Consider the following 14,445-nt stretch of genomic DNA (forward strand, 5'->3'; position numbering starts at 1 on the left):
AGTGTAGTTTGAACCAATAGTAATTTTGAGGAAGGCAGGAGGGGATCTTTTGGACTTAAAAAAAAAAAGCGATTTTTAGAGAAGACTTTTAAGAGGTTTTTTGGAGCCTTAGGGGTTTGCTACTTTGACGGCGGCCCCTATGGGGCCGGCCGCGGTCAGTGAGGTGCTGAGATGGAGCGGAGGAAAAACGCGGCGGTTCTTCGGTGGTCGACCGTGGTATACAGTTAAGTTTTTATCTCCGAGATTTCTGGGTACGGAGGGTCCGAGACAGTGAGGGTGCTCGACATGTTTGACGGCGGCGATTCTTGCGGCCTATTATTTTCAATTTCGTCGCTGAGATTTCTTTTCCCATTTGTGGAACAGTCTGAACTGCTCGTTCGTGCTGGAGTATCTATTTTGCTTTCGAAAAGATGGAAATATGGAAAGTCGTCATCGCCTGAGGTCTGCCTTGGTCTTTTGTCTCCAGTTTCGACCTCTTTCTCTTATCTTCAGTGGAACTTCGAAAACGGGAAGTTGATTGCGTGAAAGTGCTGCTTAACGGAGGAATTTGAAAACTTTAAACTGGAACTATGAAAAGGCTCCGGTTCCGGAAAACAACGATGAAGATTTGGCAGTTATTGTTTCGGGATTTGTAATTTAGATCGGGGCAGCTCCCTGAGTCTCTCAAAGGTGGTACGCCGATTTCGTGAGTGACTTTTTAATTTTCATTGGTGTTTTATTTTGATGCATAATCCTTTTAAATTTGGAAATGTTTAATACTAAAGCAAGAGTTGACATGTTAAGTAGATAAAAATTGAATATTTTTACCAAATTTCTAGCTGAGAAAGTAATTTTTTTATTTAATGTTTAATAGTCAGAAGTTAATTGAACTAATTGGAGGAAGTGAATCTTTGTTTTAATGTTTAAGTGCTATGTTCAATATGATTTATTCTAAATTAGTCTTTTAAATGAGTTTAATCATCTTGAGTTCCTGTTTAAATGATTAAGAACTGTGACGTGTTTCACTATGATTTTTGTATTAATGGATTAATGTTAAATATGAGATTGATATGAAAAAAAAAAAAAAAAAAACTATGAGTAACTTTAAAAGATTTTGTAGGGGTAGTCTGGCCAGCTATCTTAAGTTATAATGTGTGGGAATTTTCAATAAATGTGTTTATTATCTTTAATATTGTATGTTTTTTTGTGTGTGTGTATTAATTGTGATCTACTGTAGGTCACCCATGTGATCCTTACGGAAACATGGTTTTTCAACCGAACCTGGGTAATTATATTGCGGTAGTAGAAAAATCAATTTTAGTGTTGGTAACTATACGATCTGTTTACAGAATTTAATTTTGATTTTGTTGAGTAAACTTCTTAATTGTGAGTTTGTATCTTTCCCCGGTGTTTGAAGAGATCTGTGTAGTATTTGAAATGTCAAAGGTTTAAGGCTATCTCTAGATTTTGTACTGAAATTTATGTGTTTTCAGGTTGGAGATATAAATTAGTTTTAATTTAGTGAGAGATAGCCTGTTAAAGATTTTGTTGTGGAAGTGCATAATTAATCGTGATTCTACCAAAACACCAGGGAGGATATCTTTCTTTGATGTCTTTAGTGTTTTAAAAGTTTTGATTATCTAAGTACAAAGTTTAGTAGTTTTAGTAGTTAGTTTTTTTTTTTTTTTTTTTTTTTTTTTTTGTCACGGTACCAAAAAGAAGTTAATTTATTTTAAAGTTAAATTTAATTTTTTTTTTTCTACGTAACAATGATTGTAAGGTTGGTATTTTATCCTGCGAACCTTTGCAGTATATGCAGGGCTTATTGAAACTACTAATTGAATATAAATTCAACCACCATACTGCACCCATTACTGGCCAGAAGATCCATTAACCTTGCCAACAAATTAAAAACTTTATTAATGAAACAACTTGTTACAACAAAAATATAATAATACATAATTTTAATTATTTAAAAATAACACACTCCAAACTTAGGAAGAGTCCAAACTTTTTCATATACAATAATACTAATTATAACAAATGACATCTTTGTGGTAAATAAGATTATTTGTACAATATACAATGTCAAATAAATTTTTATAATACACAGAGACTATTTAACAAAATGAATAACTTTTTCAATTTATTTTTTACATATAAATATATACAATAGTCAATAATAGTTCATAATCCAAGATTGCCCATCATTCATTTTTCTTTCTTTTTTTTTTTTCCTTTCTTTTCCTTCCTCTTCTTTTATAGGAGCATTACCCATAATCAGTTCTTCTTATTATGAGATCCATTTGTCTTCTAAAACAAGAGCAATTTTTATCTAAGCTCGAATGCTTAGTTTCTAAAGCTAATTTATATTTGTAATTCGCTTGTACGCAATTCATGCATTCAGGTTCATTTTTGCATTCCCAATATATTATAATTAATAATCATAATATATTATAATAATTATTATTATTATTTACAATAATAAATAAGCAGTTCCATGAATTTCACATAAAATGTACTTTGCGCAATTCAGTTAAATGCTCAGAAATCCATTCTATTATTTGCGCTTACATAAGACGTTTCTGCTTCTGCTTTGTTCTTTCTAAGCTACTAAATATGTGCATTTTATAAAACATGTCTACAGCCATGGCTCCATGTCCACTGATTCAGTATCCGTAGTTCCAATTAGTCGTCATTTACAGCAATGGAGACAAAACTTAAAATCCATTAAAATAAACTAATCCCAATGACACAAACAGCTCTTAGACAGCCATGGCCGACAGTGCTCTGATATCTGTTTTCTAGACCGTGGGCCTGGAGGGGTGGCATGAGCATATGTCCCATATAAGTGGTAAGCTTGTCGCAGGACACACCTAAAACATAATTTCTTTAAAGGCTGAAGGCAAAGATGGATTGGAATTAGGGTCGTTTCCTAGAACAGAAAGATTTTTTGAATGTGAACTGCCTCTATAAAATCTAATTCACCAATGGAAGATGTTTTTTGAATAATTTTGGCTGCAGAAAAATTTAAAGTGTGATTTTCGGACCAACAATGCTGAACAACAGAAGACTTCTATGTTTCAGATCACAGAACAACAGATGGCGCCAGTAGCTTAACTCCTTTTAAGTTTTTCTTATCTTATCTTATTTAATCACTATATCTTATCTTGTTCACTTGCGCTTTTACAGCTGAGAATGATGGTTCGGTAAAACCATCGAAACTAGTCCTGTGAAAATTTGAAAATGTAACGCTGATTTTTGTTGTTTGACTTCTAAATTAATACTTGTTCGGCGTGTTATTGAATCTTAATTAAAGTGTCAGTAGTCTGTTCAGTGAAGTGTACCAGTTATGACAAGCTCAGTATCGTCTTCCCACATTAATCAATAATTTGCTGTCGCGTTTCGGACCATTTTTCTCGTAAAAGACGCCTACATACTGATCCAGAGCTCCACCTCGAGAAATGCCTGATCCCGGTGTTATCAGACGTCAAATTTCTTGATCTTATGTTTGATGTGAAGTTAACTCTCCTTTCTGGCAATATATATTTGAAGAACGAATGTTTAAACCTGAACTTGCTTAAAGCCCTTTTCTTCCTTTCTTGGCGCGCTGATTGTCTTCAGTGTTCGACATTTATAAGGCATAATTAGGCCTAGATCTGACTATGGTTCCTTCATCTACTATAGTGTAGCATGATCTTCTGTGTTGGCAAGGCTGGATCTGTACACCACGACGCTTCACGACTTTCCGAAGTGCTTTCAGTACTTCAACAGTAAACAGCTTGTATGCAGATTATGTGGAATCATCATTTAAAGCCAGACGTGACTATTTTTCAACTCATGTGTCACCATGCCATCCTGCTCACATCCTTCTACAGAATAATTTCCATCTTCCTCTGAACCAAACAAGGCCATCTCCCATTTTACTTTTTGGTTTGCGTATTCGCTGATATCTTGAAAAGTATTCATTGAATGATTTGAAACCTAAAACTGGTGAGATTTCATTGTTTCTTCGTGGTAAAATGCAAAATCGGAACTCCTGAATATTTTCCCACTTTCTAACAATAGTGACAAAAGAGTAAAATTACCTACAGAAAACCCTTCTATGAGCGTTGACGTATTTACAACGATTTTACTCCTTAATTTACCGTTAGATCCATGTCTAATGATCATTTCGAATTAGCATTTGTTCGCGGCAGCATTATTGAGGACATCTAATTGCACTCAACTTGCTCTATTTTCTCTACAGAATTTACTACAATTCAGCAAGCGCTTCTTTTCATTGCAAAGCAACAGAAAAGGAAATTCACCCTTTACTCATTGAAAGCACTCAGGTCGTTAGAATATGGAAACCATTTAGGAAATTCTGTGTTGACCGAGGTTACTAATCTCCATTTAGATCTTTTGATCCAGAAGCTACTGTATCCGATATTGTTGGCTTTTTGTCCACGTTGGTGTAAGGGGCAACGAGCTTGCAGACATTGCTGCTAATAAATCTGCTGATGCAAGTACATTGTGTTCGGGACAAATTTGACATATTTATAATTGATTATATTTTTCCGTAGGTTGGAGGTATTGACACACACTACTCGCCATTTAAAAGTTTGGACCCTTCTTCATTCATATACAAGATATCAGAAAGGATGGATGACTGGAACATACCTGAATCATGGAAGAGAATAACTTGCATCATGATGATTCGTGCCGGCCATCAAAATAAGGATATTATGACTGCTGCCCAATGCTCCCTGAACACAGTAAAAACAATCAGGCATGAACTAGAGACTTGCAATGGTGACTACGAGGATGTAGCAAGAAGAAAGATCCCTAGCAGACGATCTGAATGCGTTCGTACATCAGAATTCCTCTCAAATCTGCAGGAAGAGGTGTTGAAGAACCCTGGCATTGGAATTCGGGCTTTGTCACGTGAAATGAATGTTGCAGCCTCTACTATGAAGCTTGCACTCAATGAAGACCTTCGCTACTACTCATACAAGTGGATTTTCTTTTTCCTTACGAAACTGTCAAATTTATCCCGAACACCCTGTATATGTCCTTGACAGCCCTTATATGAACATCATAAAATAGGTGAAGCAGCAGATTTTCAAAAACGCCAACAGCTTTGGGGGTTACAAATAAATAACAAGTTATTGCGTGTGAAGCCTAAAATCAAACATTAGGTCACTAGCAAAAAGTCGTAAAGAAGACGTCATTCTGACACGCTTAAGCACTAGTCACTTCCGTATTACACATCGCTAAAAGTGCAAAATGCCCAAACTGCAATGCTACAGTATCTGTGATCCATGTGCTAATTGACTGTGAAGGTCTTAAACCTTTCAGACTAAAAGATTTTAGCTCTTTCAATCCATCCATCTCTTTTTCAAAATACAGAAATGAATCCTCACTTTAATGTTCCACTTTTTAAAAGATACAGCTCTTTACTGTAAACTGTAAAATTTTACCTATATTTTTAACCCAAAGTAAAGCGCATTTAGTATTGTACAATTTTTATAGTAGTACAATTGCTTTAATTACTACCCTAGAACATTTGAATTTCTCCTGTATGTCATTCGGTAACATTTGGTCACAGTTTTTCATTCAATGCTTTGTGTACTGGACTGCTGACTGTTGAAAATGTTAGATAAAATATTATTAATTATATTTTCTTTTTTCGGAATTTTTTATTCTTGTGTTTCTTTCATGTTACTTATTGCTTATTTCACTGTTTTTAAGATACTGAAAAGTTTAGCATGATATTCCTTTTTAATGGGAAGTTGGTTAATTTACTTATTAGGATAATTAATACTTGTATTCAGGGATATTGCTTATCTCATGCTCTTTATTTTCTTTTGATTTTTGGACACGCAACACACACAACGCAATCTTCTTATTCTGAAGCGCTCGTGTGTCTCGCGGGGCACAACAGAAAGAATTTCTTTTTTTTTTTTTTTTTTTTCCTACTTTCTCTCTCTCGTTAGTAGCTAATGGCAAAGCCGTTTGTATATTTTGAATTATTTCATCCACAAAGCACAATTTTGATTGGTTATTGCTTTCTGGTGATAGTTTCCTTCTTTTAGAAATGCGGTTTTGGCAACAGTTTTTCATTCATTGCTTTGGACACTGCGCTGCTAACTGTTTTCTCTTGAAAATATGAGATTTATTGCTTATTTCATTGTAATTATTTTATATTATGTTTTAATTATATATAATTTTAATTATTTAAAAATTTTGCATGATTGTTTTTAGGAAACAAAGTTTTTAACTTCCTTTATACCATTTGAATTCTTAAGATTTTGCAACGTGAAGTTGGTTAATTTATTTACTGGGATAATTAATATTTGTATTAAGGGATATATTGCTTATTTCATTGTAATGTTTTTAATATGTGATACATTTTTATTGAATTTTTTTTTTTTTTTTTTTTTTTTTTTTTTTTTTTTTTTTTGATAAAGTCGATCTGTAGAGTGAAATTTCGCACAGGTTTTAAATTTAATGTTTGGTGTTTTATTTAGACATTTTTACGGTACATTTAAAAGCTAGATGAAGGCCGCGTAGTGGTTAGTATTTTATAAAACGCCCTTAAAAAGTAACCAGTTTCTTCTTTCCCACATCCGTATCGCCAGTCAGGACTCGTCATAAAGGTAAACTACGGTTATATTATTTAATAGCTTTATTTATTAGAAAAATTGATTTTTATATTCATATTATTGGGAGTGCAGAACGGATTAACTGAATTTCCATTATTTTTAATGGGGAAGTCTGTTTCTAGATACGAGAAATTCACTATACGAGCTAATGCTGGAACCAAGTAAACACGTATCTCCAGGTTCCACTGTAACCGGCATTTTCCATCTAGAACCGTTAATAGTTTAAAAAAATTAATTCTTCATTAACAATCTCTGCAGATAAGAACTGCAGCAAGAGTCAAACGGATACCCTATCAGAGTATTACAGCCGGCCTTCTTTCTAAACAAGTTACTCAATCTTACTATTAGTCGTCGGCTCACTAAACTTTTGCTACAAAACAACGCAATAACTACATTCCCAAATTCTTCCATTATCCTCCTCGGTTCCCTTGTTACAAAAGTTTCATAATTTTTTGTGAAGGCTGAGCTGCAAAAACAAATTTGGGACCGGTTGTATCACATAAGATACAAAGTGAAATACCTCATATATTTTCCTCGTTTAGTCAACAGATGTCCATGATAGCGATTTCTAGTAGCATCTCTGAATCAAAACAAAATGTCTGCACGTCGTCGAAGTAAGTATTTTTTTCTTATTTATATACAAAAATTAAACTATTTTTAAAATATGCTTTCTCTTTGTATATGTACGTTTTACTAGTTAACAGCAAAAAAAGAAATTTTTACTGATATATTAAAGCATAACGACTTGTGAAATTTGTTTTTATCACTTGTGATACAATGGGACCCAATCACTTATGAACACACTTTTTAAGTCAATTTTGTTTTAATTTTTAGTTATATTTTGGGGAGATTTGAAGATTGATAGAAATATTTCTTGAATTCAAATCTTGAGGTGTTTGCATTCCATTTTACCCATTTTTTCCTGATAATTTTTTATTTAATAAGTATTTTTTTTCAGTGAAATATTTGACACCAGATGAAATTTTAGAGCTGATGAATCGCGATGATTCTGATTTGAGTTCACTGTCAGATGAAGATGATTATCAAAGCGATAATGGATGTGAGGTGAATGATGTTGATGAAGATCAGGATGTAACTTTTGACTTTTCTGCTCCAAATCAATGGGGAATACATACAGATAAGTTCAATCCAGTTTCATTTGATTTTCGGGAGAAATACTATGACAGAATTAGAGGAACCGAAGAAGAACATTCTGGACTATTTTGCGTTTAGACTCAGTATTGCAAATACACTCATCCACGGCTTACTGAAGAAGCCATCTCCCACTCCTTCGCTAGCCGAAGATGAAAATGATGAACCCCCTCCAAAACGCAGTTACAACTAGTAGAAATTGTTTCAAGGCATTTCACGAATATAAATAATAATAATATGTACCTACAACTCCAATAAAACTTAATTTTCGTGTTGAATTTATGAATTGTATGTATTGTGTGATTAAAGACTAAGATTAAATTAATAAGATTAAATCTTGCTTAATACTTAAGAAAATTCTGATTGTAGTGCCTTGTTCCTGATGTATCACATGTGATACATACCCCCTAGCTTTCATTAACTAAAAAAGAAAAATTTTTATTGCACTTTTCTACATCAAAGTGATCGAAACAACTATTTAAATACCTCTTACAAAATATCAACCTTTTACTTTTGTCTCGGGACCGAGGAGGTTATACAACACGTAGCTGCATATTGCAGAGCAACGTTTCGCTTGATTTAATGATATTCTTTTCTGTTCTTACGAGCAGGACAAGCATATATAAAATTTTAATCAAACTTTAATCTACGAAAAGAGTGGTGATGAAAAAAAAAAAAAAATAACTTTGCCTTTTTAAAATTATGGTACATTAGCAGATTCGTTCCCACGCAGAATTTTATGTTTTTTGAGCTGCTTTCATGTTATTTTTTGCTTATTTCACTGTTTGTAAGATATTGAAAAGTTTTGCATGATTTTTTTCTTCAACGAAAGTTGGTTAATTTTTTATTAGGATAATTAATATTTGTATTAAGGGATATAGCTTATTTCATTGTAAATTTTTTATCTTGAAAATATAAGATAAAATATCATTAATTATACTTTGCTTTTTAGAATATTTTTTTTTTTTTTTTTTTTTTTTTCCTGTATGTTATTTATTGCTCATTTCACTGATTTTAAAATATTGAAAAGTTTTGAGGGATTCTTTTTAGGAAACAAAGTTCTTAACCTCCTTTATACCATTCGAGTTCTCAAGATTTTGCAAAGGGAATTTGGTTAATTTATTTATTAGGATAATTAATATTTGTATTAAGGGATATTGCTTATTTCATTGTAATTTTGTTATACGTAATACCTTTTTTTTTTTATGAAGTTGTTTTGCAGAGTAAAATTCTACGCAGTTTTTAAATTTAACATTTGGTGTTCCCTTCAGCCATTTTTCCTGTATATTTAAAAGCCAGACGAAGGCTGGCAGCGAAGCTGCTAGTGTAGAAATGAAATGAAATGGCGAGAAAAGTAAAGGAAAGAGGGTGTGAAGAATTTGCGATCCTTTACGACTACAGTGAACAAAATTGGGTGTGGTTAGAGTACGTCAATCTTTCTAAGCCACGACTACTAAGGGCATGCTTTCCCCCCTTTTTTGGCTTCACTTGGACTGCGTGGAGGGCGGGTCCGTGACACTTAGCCGACTACCATTTAGCCCACAGGACACTGAACCAACACCAGTTAGCCGACAGGACATTTAGCTGACACTGACACTTAGCCGGCAGGTCATTTAGCCGACAAGGACAGTTAGCCGACAAGACATTTAGCCGACAAGGACACTTAGCCGACAGGACATTTAGCCGACACACAGAATTCGCCGTCAGGGTATTTAGCTACGAGACAGTTAACTGTCAAGACATTTAGTCAACAGGACACTAAGCCGACAGTGACGTTTAGCTGGCGCGTACCCAATATTTATTTAAATTTACAATCAATTACAAAATCTCCATAAGTTCGACTTCTCCATAAGTTCAATATTTAAGTTATTTTTTTCACTTATCATTAAAATTTAGTTTTCGATTCTTGAAGATCTCATACGCGCTTTCAATTATTGTGTTAATTTAGCATTGTTTCATATGTTTCGTGTATATTGGCCAAATTGAAAAATCGCTGAAATTTATCGTCAGGGAATATGAATTAAATTTCGAAAGGAAAAAGAATTTTTTTAGCTAAGTACGGCGGTCACTTAATTACATTTTAATTTAGAAGCTTTACGGTTAATTTTTGAAGATCCCATTCTTCAAAAATTATCCGTAAAGCTTTATTCCATTTAATCAACTTTCACATCATTAATAATTTTTCTTGTTTACTTAAAGATATTAATTTTCCAATCTCGCTCTTCCAAATGCTTTAAAATTTCTAATATATTTACGTTTCATTACTATTTTACTCATCACATCATGTTCATTCCTTCCCTTAACCCTTTGCGACACGCATATTTAAAATATATTTTAATCTTTAAAAAAATGCCTTAGAATAAGTCAGATGGACTTACTTAAGTGTATTTAAGGCTGGAAAAAAATTCTGCGCTTTTATTTTTTACGGGGGAAGGTGGGATACCGTTTGTCTCACCATGCAAATAGCACATGTCTTATAGCATATTGGTGTACAGCAGGGGAAAAAAATCATATGTGGAATGAATAAACAAAATAAAGTGTGCATTCTAAAATATTCATAATAAACACACTAAAATGCATTTTGTACTTATTGCATATATGCATGACTTGTAAAATTTTGCATATATATATTGAATATTTTTAAATTTTAGGAACAAAAGAAAATATTTTCTTCAATATTATTTTAAGATTAAAATTTGATACACGTACATATGATACTAAATAAAATATTAAAATTGGCACTTGATTCAAAAACATTTATATATGATTAAAATTGAAAAAAAAAAAGTCATTTTTCATGAAACTTTGAAAAATGTGTTGTTTCATTCTTTTGTAAGCATACAGGTACTTCACATGTTTCACACATCCAAATGTTCGTCGTTCTTCTTTCGATGTGCTGCAATATGCACATCTTCATCTGCTCGTTCTCTTTGGCGTGTGACTTACATTTTTTAGTCTCTTTTCTGGCTGTACGAACTGTTTTTTAGTTTTTATTTGAACTGGGGATTTCAGTTTTCTTTTCAGCTCTTTCTTGCCTGCAAGTGCCATTAGACCTTCTATAACTGAGAGAAGAAAATCTTTCATTGTGTTTACATCATGATCGTGTTCGCGAACAAACTTAAATAGAATAAATGCATTTAAAAAGTAAAAAAAAAAGATCATGTGCCACCATTTCTTGCTTTTGCGGTCTATTTCATACAGTCCTTTCAGTTGATCAATCAGTCGACACATCCCATGTTCTTATTGTATGAAATAATGCTGTTTGGGCACAGTATTTTTTTTTTTTTTTTTTTTTTTTTTTTTTTTTTGTCTTTCCATCTCGTTCTTTTCTATTAGTTTCTTTCATTTCAGTTGCCTTTTCCAAGCAAGACAGAATAGAACCGGATCTTTTATCCTTCCATTTTATGCAATAAATTGAATCATCGTTAACTGAAAAGTCTATATATCCTCTTGACATAAATTTGTGGGTAGATACTTCCGATTCATATTTACAGTGCCACGTGCATAGATGGCTGCCACATGCATAGATGGCAGCCACATGCATAGATAGGTCTGTGTCTTTAAAAAGCAAAACAAATTATAACTACTTCCTTTTCTTCTTCAGCAATAACTTCAACCTCAGTTATTCTCTCCTGGATTTCAATTTCATCTGAATCAGAACTGACATCTGAAGCATTTGAGTCTCAATCGGATGGCAATTCAGCAAAAAGATCCAAAGCTTTAAGTTGAGTTGTTAATTTTTTTTTTTCTAGACATTTTAGCACATCAGAGCATACAACGGATGTAAAAGAACGCACAATCTCGGAAAAAGTAGATGCAAAAAAAGAAAAGAAAAATAATCGTGAGTGCTGCCATCTATTGAGCGAAAATTCAAGTGTGTGGTGGGACAAATTTTAACCCACTTATTTCAGCTGCAAAATTAATGTTATAAAATATTGAATCCAATTAAGATTTTTGAAAATAAAATACCTTTGAATATTAAAAAGGTTAGGTTAGGTTAGGTTATTTAATTACGGCAAAACCTCGAGGGCTATCTGCCTATGGGGATGGATGCCTTCGTGGAGGACTTTCTTAGAGAAACTGGCTCTTATACACGTTACACATGGGGAAAACCACGAAAACACCCATGCAGCCAGCCCGTTCGCGGGATTCGAACCTCGGACCGAACTACCAGTGTTCAGCGACTTTACCGCTCGGCCGCTGGTGGGCTGAATATTAAAAAGAATCATACATATCATAAATTGCATACCAAAATTTTTAAAATATTGAAAAATGCGAGATACATGGATATCACTTTTGTGATCTTATTTTGAATATATTTGCTTATAAACTTAGCCCTGGTATAATAGTGACATCTACTGAGAAAAACAATAACTAAAATAGATTATTTTTAAAAGATTAGAAAATTTCTAACGGAAATTGCTAACTGAGAAAATAAATATTAATTAGGTGGGTCATATATTGACCCACCATGCCGCAAAGGGTTAAAAAATCGTTTGGCTCCTCCCACTAATGAAATTTCTTTTCCCTGTCACATGGACCTTATAAGAAATAGACTAACCCAGTGGGCGGGGCGCGCGTCACCGACATGTCCGTATGAAAGAGTAGGGACGATCTGGTTTGCTTTAACCAAGGAGGTTAGAACTCATGGAGATGCCCTCCACGCAGTCCAAGTGAAGCCAAAAAAAGGGGAAAAGCGTGCCCTTAGTAGTCGTGGCTTAGAAAGATTGACGTGCTCTAACTACACCCAATTTTGTTCCTGGTAGTCGTTAAGGATTGCAGATTCTTCACGTCCTCTTTCCTTTACTTTTCTCGCCATTTCATTTTATTTCTACATTATATAATTGCAATAATTTCTATTAATGAATGCTAGCATTAAAAGTATTGTGAACACAGAACAGTAACTACGTACTCAAACTATAATTTGATTATAATTTACCTATTCTTATATATAATTCTCAAATTTTTCATGTTATAAATATTACTTATGTTTCGAAAAAACCTAATTTGAATAAACAATGATAGAAACATGTAAATTTTACTTTGTAATTTTAAAACTCACACAACAAATGTGACTAAAAATCAAATCCAGTTATTATATATTTACTTGAGCATAAAATAAAAGGTAGTTAAACACATAGAAGGTAAGACCTGTAATGTAATTATGATCAGACATTAAAGTAAACTGTTTTCTTTTCCATGGAGAGCTAGCCCCTCCCCTTATTTACTTATCGTCTTGCCATCACATATAAATTAATTACGAATATCACCTTTATTATTATTATGAAAAGGTAAATCTAAGAACTATATATGCTTCTTCGTGTACTTTACACAAAGAAAATACTCAAACTCTTTCTTGAAGAACATTAAAACAGACATTTCGATTATTCTTTTTTATGCATGTTTTAAAACATTCTGTTACATGGAAATGAAGTCGGAAATGTAGACATTATTTCGTTGTAGCAATTCAGTGCCATTTAGGCCTTTCACATCTACGCATACAAAATCAGAAAACACACTGAGAACTTGAAACCAGCTGGCGTTTTACCTCACGTCGCTTAGTAAGGTAATCGTTTTCTTGCCCTCACGGGGCGTGGCTTATTTCCTTCCCCCTGGCTTCACTTCCTTCGTACTACAATAGCAGAGACGCCATCTCCATGTATTCTAACCTCCTTGGCTTTAACACTGAAATCTATGGCGTTTGTACCACATAACTGTTTTTAATTATTAAATGTGATCATAGACCTTATAAGAGATAGACTAACCCAGTGGGCGGAGCGCGCGTCACCGACATCTCGGCAAGAAAGAGTAAGGACGATCTGGTTTACTTTAACACTGAAACCTATGGCGTTTGTATCACATAACTCTTTTTAATTATTAAATGTGATACGTTGTATAGTGATGAGATTATGAAAGCCACAGTTTTTTGCAAATAGGATTTAATATATCTCATTAAAGCACTTTTTACTGCATTTCGCGCATTTTTTTCCACGCGTAATTTTTGTAATTTTTGTACTTTTGTATATCTTTACTTTGGTAAAACGGTAAAAACTCTAAACACAAAATTTATGAACTTAATTTTGCGTAAAAATAAAGTAAAATTAAATAAGATTGATAGTACGCGATGCTTTGAAATAAATAAGGTAAAATTAAACAAGATCTGACAATTTTTTAATGAACATTTTCATGCAGTGATTTTCCAAACTATAATAACCTTACAAAACGATCATATTTATTTGATTATATGATCATTAAATTATTAACATTAAAGTGGATTAGTTATTTTAATAATTCATAAAATTCGGAGCATAGAATTTTCTAAGCGTAATAAAGGGAAAAAAAATAGATAAAATAAAATCTAGAAGCACTTTTATTTAAAGTTTTGTGTGTTAGCTGTATTTATTGGATATCATTTTCTTCGCCCGTAAACCACATACATTTGAAAACAGCATATCTTTAGAATTTCCGCACTAGAGATAAAACTGTTATTTTCCGTACAGTGCTCGCTCTGAACTCGTTGAGTTTGTTAATAAAATATTCGTTAAAGTTTTACAAAATATGGAATAGATTAAAACAAATTCGAAATTCGGCCGTCCAGATGTCTATATTCGGGTGGAGGATTAAATTATTCAAACTTTGATGGCTCTAGATACTGTCGTTTTTGTCA

At 33.1% G+C, this 14,445-nt stretch overlaps 1 protein-coding gene across 1 annotated transcript in view; it reads left to right on the forward strand.

Annotated features, from left to right (window-relative positions):
• LOC118182323 (adenosine deaminase-like) overlaps positions 1-14,445 on the forward strand; it is a 44,427-nt gene that overhangs the window by 22,737 nt on the left and 7,245 nt on the right. The gene's annotated exons all lie outside the window — the stretch shown is intronic.

This window comes from Stegodyphus dumicola, chromosome 11, assembly GCF_044657685.1.
Source record: "Stegodyphus dumicola isolate Sdum_Otavi_A_Nest chromosome 11, ASM4465768v1".
Classification (NCBI taxonomy): Eukaryota; Metazoa; Arthropoda; class Arachnida; order Araneae; family Eresidae; genus Stegodyphus; species Stegodyphus dumicola.